The sequence below is a fragment of the Ornithodoros turicata genome, unplaced genomic scaffold (assembly GCF_037126465.1).
Source record: "Ornithodoros turicata isolate Travis unplaced genomic scaffold, ASM3712646v1 ctg00000746.1, whole genome shotgun sequence".
NCBI lineage: Eukaryota > Metazoa > Arthropoda > Arachnida > Ixodida > Argasidae > Ornithodoros > Ornithodoros turicata.
Genome location: NW_026999400.1, coordinates 289,650 through 299,920, shown reverse-complemented (window position 1 = coordinate 299,920; position 10,271 = coordinate 289,650). Strand labels below are relative to the sequence as shown.

General features: G+C 46.1%; 1 long non-coding RNA gene across 1 annotated transcript; it reads left to right on the top strand.

Annotated features, from left to right (window-relative positions):
• The first annotated feature begins 763 nt into the window (after nucleotides 1-763).
• On the top strand, nucleotides 764-7,407 carry LOC135374705 (uncharacterized). The gene is made up of 3 exons (XR_010417082.1): nucleotides 764-903; nucleotides 4,097-4,341; nucleotides 6,879-7,407. It is a non-coding gene; the product is annotated as an uncharacterized LOC135374705 (long non-coding RNA).
• Nucleotides 7,408-10,271: the final 2,864 nt, after the last annotated feature.

Here is a 10,271-nt window from a genome sequence, read left to right as displayed (position 1 = left end):
GAACAGACAGTTGAAGATAAAGATGTCTCTAGCATGGTAGTGGTAGTGATGAAACTGCTTGCCGCAGTCGCCGCAGAGCGGCGCCGACTAACGGGTAACGCCACGACTATCGCAGGCTGCCGGCATGGCAGCATGTTGCTCAGGGGGGAGGGGGGGGGATTCGTGCGTACAGGGTCGGCTTCACAGGGAGGTCTGTAGCTTCGACGCAACGTTGCAGGGGCGGCCACTTCCAATGGGTAGAAATGTCACATGGGTGAAGTCAGAGTATACAGGGTGTTTCTTTTAACAGACAAATTTGAACAAAGCAAAAACCGACCTAAGCAAACTCATCATTTTTATGAAAATTTGTTGCAGATAAAAGGAAACACCCTGTATATGCGCGGAGATACAAAGCATAAAGAGCGGCGAGAAAGCAGGCGAGCTGGTGATAATTGGTCTTCATAACGAATCCTGAGACTGGGGAAAGACTATTTTTTTAATTCCGTGTTAGCGCCGCGAAGCAACTGTGGCTATGAGCGGCGTACAGACGTGGACAGATGGAGAGAGGACAGCAGGAATGAGTGGGGGACTAGGGAGGTTTAGTGTAGTTGAATTAAGCGTTAGATTCAAGTTAACGGACCGTCGGTATGTCCAACAACGCCAACAATTTACTCCATAAATGCATTCCTAAAATTCCATAAATTTCTACATTTTCCTTTCTTTTTTTCCTAACATATTAAAAAGGTGCATGTAAACGAAGACAACAAAGACTTCCTCTCGCACTCGCACCTGAAATCTGCACTGACGCCGCTCAACAATACCGCAACACAACTAGACGACCTCGCCTGGGGCGTGCCGTCGGCGGCTCCGACACCCCGGCGTAGCTAATAGCGTGCCGAACCCACTTTATTAGATGACAAATCGGTAAGTGATTAGAACGAAGGAGTGTCGCAAGGAAACAGTATGGTTCCAATCTGCATACCACAGCACAGCTGACCTTAGCGGAGACTAAATTTTTGCTACGTATTCTGCTCGAAGGTAGGACACGTTCGCCCACGTGCCTGTTTTTCAGGCAGCTCCGCAATCCAGGGAGCTTTCCTCGCCTGCTGCTACGTCGCCCGCCGCGAACTGATGAATGATAACTAATCGCATTTATCCTCTAACTGAGGTGGCGCTCCGGTTGCGGTGTTTTCGGTGAGGTTCTTGAATTCAATTCGAGAGCAAAGACTCGACAGTCGACAAACTCCGTCCGTCAGCGCCAGGAAAACAAAAGTTTGTGTGCCAACAATTGAGATGGCATATGAATGATAACAGAGTTAGGAAACGTAAGATCAACAACGCTAGAATATGCACGATTCGTGACTCTATCAGCAGCAGACTTGTGGCCGTTACTCGCTAAAAGTAATTGATTACCGTTACCAATTACTCTAGTAATTGAGTAACGAGTAGAAAAGTAACGCGTTACTCCGGTCGTTGCTCTGCATTCACGCAAATTATGCCCGTTTTTGTGTGCCTCAGAAAAAAAGAAACATAGAAAGAGTTCAACAGCGGAACAGCTAAAATAAGACGAAAAACAAAAACGCCTAGGACAGGTAGATCTGTACGTCTACTCTATTTATCGCCCGGGAAGACGTTGACCCGATTGTGGTAGAACATTGCATGGAACTTCCCCATGACTCACTAAACCTCCAAAGCTTCAGGTATCACCACACTGGTGTAGGAAGAGATTAGGGAGAGAGATCCTGAAATTCCAGAACGTTATTACAATGACCTCGGCTTGATATAGTAGAACGGCACAACAAAGGTCGACGGCACGAGGGGCTTGACTTGGGGCAGAATATCTCAAAGATAAGTTAATCTCTGTGGGAAAAGTAATCAATTACTGAGTAATCGATTACTCCGAGAAGTAATTGATTACTCGAAAAATTACTCAAAAAGTAATTGATGACAAGTAACGCAATTACTAGTAACGCGTTACGCACAAGTCTGATCAGCAGTGCATGTCCATGGTGGATGTGAACGACCCAGCCTTGCGTTGTTTCGTGTTTCTCCATAAACCAAGAGGTGTTCGATTACCTTGTTTACCTCTAAAACTGAGAGGCTTTTCTGAATGAAATATTCCGTACATCATCTGAACATGATCAGGCACAGTTTTAGTCAAGCTTGCGGCTTCGAGAAACATTGGGTGATGGTTAAAAATGGGACGCTGTTGTACTTTGCCCAAACCGTAAATGAACGGAGAAAAAACTGCGATAACACGTGCAAGAACATCAGACGCTCCCATGGTAGCAGCATCAATTCTGCTCTCATGTATCTTCTTCATGGTTCTCATGTATGCCTTCACGCAGAGAATCTGGGTTAGGCCGGACAGCAGCCCATCAAGTCTCCTTCCACCCATTCTTACGTGGGTGCGCTTACATAGCGAGATGATCGCTGATGGCCCTTAATTATGACGTATGCTCCCAAACTGCCTCGTCTTGGGCTAACGGATATGTCGGACATACGCTTGTTTATTTTGAGGATGAGATCATAGACTGGTTGCGTGGCAAGAGGTGCACGCATCCACCGCTTCTTTAAACTTCATACATGTATATCCCCCTTGTTGCTTCACCCTATGCTTGACAGGATACGATGATGATGATGTGATATGACGACTGTGAAAGGATTTTAATGCAAAAAAAGTTGGCGTGTTTGTATTCGTCAGCACGAAAGACAGATTGATGCTGACAAGCAGAAAGTTTCCACGGGCGCTAGAGCATGCGCACGTTGTTCGTTCGTTGGTGCTATATAGTACAGCGGATTTCACAATGCCCCCTGTGTTTTCTGCAGGTATTTAGATGTAGTATTTAGAAATCTCTGGAGACAGTGGACCTATGCAAATAAGGCAATATTTGTCAGAAAATATAGAACGTGGTGATATGAGATTAGTAAGAAAAGTAACGAGATATGTTTGCTCCTACAAGCTAGGAGCCTGCTACTGACTCACACTATGAAACTACATAAGCATATGTGTTTGTACATGCATGCGCTATTACTTACGAAGTTGGCTCAGGAGTCAGGACGCAATATCCCATTCCCATCGCTAGGGTTAAGCTTTAATTTCCTTATTCACTTGGGGAAACTTGAGATGCGTACGTATTTACAAAGTAAACTGCCGCGACTCTGGAACAACAAGGAAAGGAACGAAATTTGACAACTTCCACCGGTTTCGAAGTCACGTGAAGCAACCCTCACCACTGGGCATTGTCGCTGCAAACGAGAACCTTCAGAAGAGACACTGTGGAATAGGAGAACTGTAGCACCGGTTATTGTGTCCACAAAGCCTGTCATGCCGGCTGCCGAGTGTACGGTTCCTCACCTCTGCGCTCCACAGACGCTGACCAGTTTGCGCTGCTTTCGACTGAAGTTGCATACCAGGTGGGACAGGAACTTTGTGCTATATGGGACAGCACTCGAACGAGGTACGGCGTCATATCTGCATGCTGAGCTGTTGCGACGGGGGGGAGCAGAGGGGCAGCCGCTCTGGGCGCCTTTGCTCAGAAAGGGCGCATTGCAGCAGGGGCTAGGTTAGCCAATAAAGCGAGAGTCAGGATAATTTTCGAGCTCGAAAGTGCAGACGACATCTTTAGTCTTTTTTCCCCCTTGTGTTCACAAAGCTTCAAGCGATGCCGGAGGGGTGGAGAGGGGGTTACGTTTGTCCTGCCCCAGGCGGCAGCTCGCTTCGGGACGGCTCTCACTGTACGTGTGCAGGTCTGCCGGTAAACGTGAACTGGTCTGCATGCACCGCTGGGGCGCTGTTATGACTAATGAAGTTTGCTCGTGTATGGTGCTAGTCAGCTTTCCCTGAGTACTCTGGGCTTCACCGTGGAAGTTCTATACTACAGGTACGAAACCCAGTTCCCAGAACGCGTTGGGTTGGAGCAAGTGTGTCTGATGGTACACGGGTGTGCGACCGAGCAAGGAATTCCAAGTGGCGACCTTCGTGTCGCCATAGCGGTCGCCGCCCCTGGCAGAATGACGCGATGACCGAGTGCTGACTTCTGTGGCTGCGAGGCAGCCCATCCATAGTGTTGGTTATCAACACTACTAGACTGTCATATCTTGCGAAACTTTTCAGGGCTTGCTAGGAGGCAGATCAACATCTCCTGCCCGTGGCTTCGGTCATCGGCGGTCATATAACCTGAAGAGCATCCGTGCAGATGCAGTGCAGACGGATTACCGTAAAGCTGCGGCCTCATCGTTCTTGGTTAAGCGACGCAAACCGCAGCCTCCTGCTTGTAACTGTTTAATTGGAATTCTACTTTCGTCGCAGCAAGGAAATTTTGGAAATAAGACATCCTGCTCATTATTCCGCTGCAGATGGTAAGAGTGGGGACGTTGTCACTGTCGTACAAAAGCTCTACAGCTGAGTTCGCATACACTTTTAGACAAATACTCTCAAAAGGATGCAAGGTACTCTTCATGTATCAGGTGATAGCTGAGTAGGACGATAAAGCGCATTTTCCATAGCGAAGTTGGAAACTGACAATTACGTGTTATAGCATGATTAGATTGGATTACAAAAAGACGGGCATGAATAAGATGCAGACTTCAGCTTTGATGCTGCCGGCTTTTTCGGACAGCGGGCGAACTTCAAAAACGTATTGCGCAGCTCAGGGTCGGCACGAAGCTTGAACTTGCATGTATTTTACAATTGATCATTGCTACATGTCAACATATGAAGTTTGTCGCCATTCTAGCAGTTACAATGAAGCTGTCTACACCCACAAAAATTGGGTGATTTTACTTGTTGCCAGAACACTGGATCTCCTCCGGGGGTATTCTTACTTCCATGGGAATTTAACGCTAAAAACACGGCACAAGAGAGAAGCAAAGGACACGAATACACAGGATACGTTCCCATGGATGCATTAAACCAACACGCCTAAATCAACACGCTTGTCAAATGTTCTTACGCCTCGATACAGAAGAAATAATGAGAAGACAAAGCTTGACAAGATAGCATAATATTTAATGATGTATTGCCCAACATTTGCGCCCAGCACAAATAATTTACGACGCGTACAGCTCGACATCGTTCTGTTGTTTCTCTCGACATGCTGTTTCGTTTAGTTCTTCCGAGTGACGTCTGCTCCTACGGATGAGGCCCATTATTCCTCAGCCGTGCACGCTGTACTTATATACAAGCCTCCGGCCCGTGGTGAACTTATTTCAGGTCATTCCATCTGCAATGCCGATGCCATGTCGCCATATGGCTAGTTAAGTTTGCGATGCAATGAAGCTGGCACGCACCACATGAACAGTGTTACTCCAGCTGTGTCCCTTGAAAAGCACCACACACAAGGGGTGCTCCTGGTCCGAAGCAGAATCCATGGGATTCCTGTCTTCCCAGTTAGCAGACGCAGGTCATTTGCAGAATTCCGCCACAGGTAGCTTGAAATCGTTTCAGCTTCGCGCAGTGCTTCCAGCACATTTCTGGGTACAGCGGACAGCCGTGCCCACGGAGTGGAGGTCCTGCGAAATAAGCTTCCACTGTTTACTGAAGACTCGCCTCGTCAGAGACAACGGAAATATACCGCTACATGCCTGCCCGATAATAGTGGTAAAGCCTTGTCTAAACATCTTGGCCCTCGTTAATTATTTCACGTAGAAGAAAGAGGAACAAAGACACTCTTCCTTAAGTGGCCTTCTGGGTTGCCTGGTGTTGGCTCTAAATTATCATGACACCATCGGTGTCGGCGACCTAATGAGTGTTTTTGCCTTCGCATTCAGCAGCGCGTGGAATGCCTACGAGACAGAAAAACGCTGACCTACCGACGTTCATGGGGTGGAACGCTTCTCCCTTTGGAGCGTTGCTATCTGGTATGTAAGATAGAGTTTGCGTAGAAGAGGCTATCTTCATAGGTAGTTATCTTGCTTGATGACAATACACACACATGGGGTTGAACGCTATTGATATATGCAAGTCAAAACAGAACGTTTTATATGGAACGTGCGGACTTCAGACCTACCAGCTGCAGAGTTGAGTTGAAAAGGAAAAAAATAGAGAAATAGGCACTCGTTATGGGAGCCGGCTACTCCAGACCACTTAGGAAAGCACAAATGGCTATCTACAATAAAACCAATGAGTGACAAAGACTCTCAGTCAGTCACTCACACACACTGTCCACAGCGGAGGCACAGCAGCTGCAGAGGTTACACACTTGGTAGTATGAAGCCATTCATAATACGATAATTCGTGTCTTTATGTCACTAGACAACTATGATCACTGGCTGTGGCTGGCCTTGCGTTACTTTTGAAGACTCGTGGGTACTTTAAAGGAGCATAGAAGGACTCGAAACAATACATACATATAAGGAGGTACATAGAAGTTAGGATTACAAGCCCTGGGATATATTTTCGCCCGGAAAGTACGAATGCAGAGCTCAATCTTGATGCTCAAGAGAACTTTCAACTTCGCGGGTCAGAAAAGCTGCTTCCACTCGGCTACCAATCTGCAACATCATGTCTTCTGCCCAATAAGCCGTCTGTCCCACGTCTCGACCAGTCGTTCTCGCAAGCAGACGACTCTCGACAGCCAATAAAAAGTGACCTGTGACCTGACGTCACCACAAGCCAAGAGTAGCTGGACTCCAGTGGAACCTGGGGGTACGTGAAGGATTTCGCAATGCATTACGGGTAGTGGTTTATCCAGAATCGCAAGCGCGGGGAGGGAAGCGATACGAGAGATTCATTTTTGCAGTTACGTTCTAATAGCTTTATGAATCATCGCAAACCTGCGTCTCGAGCTGAAACAACAAAGGCACCATCTAGAGGGTGCGCAGGAAAGAAGGGATGAAGTAAGAACAAATCATTGTTTACATGTAATCTGTTCATTGTACCTCTAATCTATTCGCAGGCCAAGGGGCCGTCTGCGAATACTTCATCTGCATACCTTCGTCATCGTCGTAAGTGTCGCCGTCTGATACAGTGTCGAAAGAGGAGCTTGACTTGAAGTCCGTGTCGAGGAAGTCATTGAAGAGGCATCCTGCTTTGCTCCAGTGTACTGCAAAAGTCGTCTCAGGCTTTAGTGCGAGAGCTTCCCGTTCCATAAGACTGGTCTCCAGTTCGAGTACATGCACTTACAGCAAAGGAGAAGCATCAGAACGGAGTACAGACAGAACCTCATCTTCATGAAAGATTACTGACGCGTTCAAGTGGCGCCCTGTTGTCCTAACGGGATGAACGACAAAGACGACATTAGTATCCAGAAAGAGTAGCAAAACACATCGTACAACAGGTGTTTAGAAAAACGGCTAGAATGATGCGTGACTGCACTCGTAGGGGGCGCTTCGAAGCCTCCCGTTTTCTATCAAGCATAACTTGCGCTCTAGCGCGCTTGCACAAGGTGCCATATTCCGGAAAACCAAACATACATTCATTCTCAGTTCCTGTTATCAATCAACCTCAGCCTCACTGGAATACCCAGTACGCAAAAAGTGCTGTCTCACGAATTTTTCGGTGTCCCCGTGTCGGTGTCCCCGCCCTAGTTGAAAGACGGCCCACAATCTTGGAGGAGCAATGTTGCCAGATGGGTGGCAGCCAGCGCACATTGTGGAGTCATGTTTCTCAGTGCTACAAATTATTATTATTATTGTTATTATGCTTCGGCGTCACGTAGAGAAACAGTATTTTGCGAAAATGCAATGTGGGACATGTGGATTGCAATGGCACAAATTTGGTGGGATTCTAAAGACCAGTGATGGTCACTAACTACATCTACAGTAGTTTAACTGGTAGTTCAACTGCTTTTCAGGGGAGTAGTTAAAACTACTTTTTAACTACTGCAACGTAGTTTAACTACATCTGTAACTACTTAACGTTGTCTATCAACACCAATCCCTTGTAGTGTTCTTGGACACCTAAATATGAATCACAAGCAGTGATAAACTTTGGCTCAGGCCATTGCTACGATCGTCAAATACAGAGGATGCGGCGGGATTCTTTCTGTGCCTACGCGATAAACTAAGTTGCAGAATTATTTCACAGCAAATGAGGCTTCACTATAGAAGCATTAAAAGTGAAGATTTAGTACACATGCATGACACAATTGCTCTGCAGCTCCGTTCTCATCAAACAAGTAGCTCAAGGTAAAAGTCGGAAGCACAATCGTGCCGTAAAGCTTGGAGCAAAATCGGAAGTAGTTGGCGCCTTCAGTAACCTAACTACTGTAGTTAACTACTTAAAATAGTAGTTTACCTAGTAGTAGCCACTACATTTCTGCAAGTAGTTGATTACTACTTTTTAACTAGTAGTTTAACTAGTAGTTTAATTACATGTAGTTAACTACTGCCCATCACTGCTGAAGACACGAGAATTCGCACTCAATATCAGCACTTTAATCTCATATGGGAAATACAGTTGCGAGACGCCGCCACATATTTTTAATATTACGCTTGCATCGAAAGCAATTTTCATCCTGGCCACATATTGTCCCCAAGTACAGTCTGACCCGCATGCTTTGAGTGCTGTGACGATGCAACAGCGTAGCCCATGAGATCCACTTACGAATATTGGCATATATTGAAAAGACGGCTCTAGGACAGAAAGCTGCCTGTATATACTTCCCCGCTTTGTTATCATTTCACCTGTCCTCGAAATTTGGAACACGTTATATGTCTGTACTAGAATGTTGCGAATAGCAGAGGTATTTGTAGAAAGATTCCGAGTCCAACAAGAATTACTTTTCTTTTTTCTTTAGCTTCTGATAATAATTTATGGCGGGCTGTCAGTCCCTATAGTCTCGAGTTTCTCACCAGATAGCTTGCGTTATAACCGTTCTTTGAAGTGATTTTTTTTTCTCTCCTCGCGCTTGGTTATCGTTTGCGTGAGGAAAAGCTCACTAGCGAAGAGCGACAGACCATACTATGTGTTCCACATTCTGACGGCGACACGTTGTTCTTCTCTTCTCTCGTTAGCGGATTTGATTTCTCAATACTTTCATGAGAACACTGTGGCAGCTTTCGAACGAGTCGAACGAGGTGATTACAATATTTCTATTGTGGTAACTCACTTCCATGTACCAGACACTCTATTTACCTCTACTTTTCATATTACGCTTTTGTATATCGCACCCTAATAGACGATTTTAAAAAGATGCGCGCGCCACCAAGCGCGCGACGCAAAGCAGCATGGGAACTTTGAGGGTCACTGCTCCGTCGTCTGCTTCGGTTATGGTAGTTATGGTCTACACACGGCTGACGCTGCTGCTGCGCACACCGGGAATGTTGTTGATCTTCTACCTCCGCCTCTGGCCGTCTCGTAGTATTCTGAGGTGCTCTAAGTTCCCATGCTCCCTTGCGTGCCACAGGTGGCGCTTGCTTTTGTAAAAAGGTCTACAGTTGGCAATACAAGGTCTATTTGATTCTGCCTACAGCAGTGTTGAGGGTAACTCGTTACTGTAGCCAAGCTACTTTTTTTCTGACACTTCTAACTTAACTTGTTGCTTTTGAGCTCCACTAACTTCCTGAGGAACTCGTTCATTTCTTAGGCAACTTTGTCAAAGTAACTTGGAGAAAGTTCCAAGTTCCCTTTGTTCGATTTTCGTCTACCGTGAGCTGCGTCCTCCCTCCCTAGTTACTTAAGACGATAGCAACGTACACACGCCGGTGATACGTGCAGGGCGCGTCTGACTCCCTTGTTGTTACGCGGTAAACGTTACAAATTCTGTTTTGGCCGTACATTAGGTGGCGCAGGTGTTGCTCATCTTAGCGACGAGCAGTGTATTCATGTGTGGCACGTTTATTGACTTAATCCACCAGCACCAGCTTCAAAGAGGCGAGAGCTGCAACAGTCAGTCACATCGACATCGTTCAAATGGAGAAATTGAATATCTAATCCTAACTTATCGAGACAATGTAGAAATATGGACTGATCTAAAAGTTAAATTGTACCACGTGCAGCTCTGTGTGCTGCTGCTGCTGTTGTTTTTTACACTTCGACGCAACGTTCTTTACAAAATACGAATTAAGAAACACTAAATAAAAAATAAAAAGCGTTACGCAGAGCCTAAGAAATTACAGTACTTACGTGCCAGTCACTAACTGAACCCATGTTATAAGATTCACCACTGACGCGCCACAATCAGGAAGCCGGAAGAAAAGAACCTTCTCCGAGTAATTGCACCCTTCACTCACCTGAGTATCTATCCAGGGTTGGGCGCTCGTCTTACACACCTCCAAACACCGCAATCAACGTTCGAAACACAGTGTTTGAAACGCGCAACGCGAAAAGAAAGAACTGCCAAACGTGA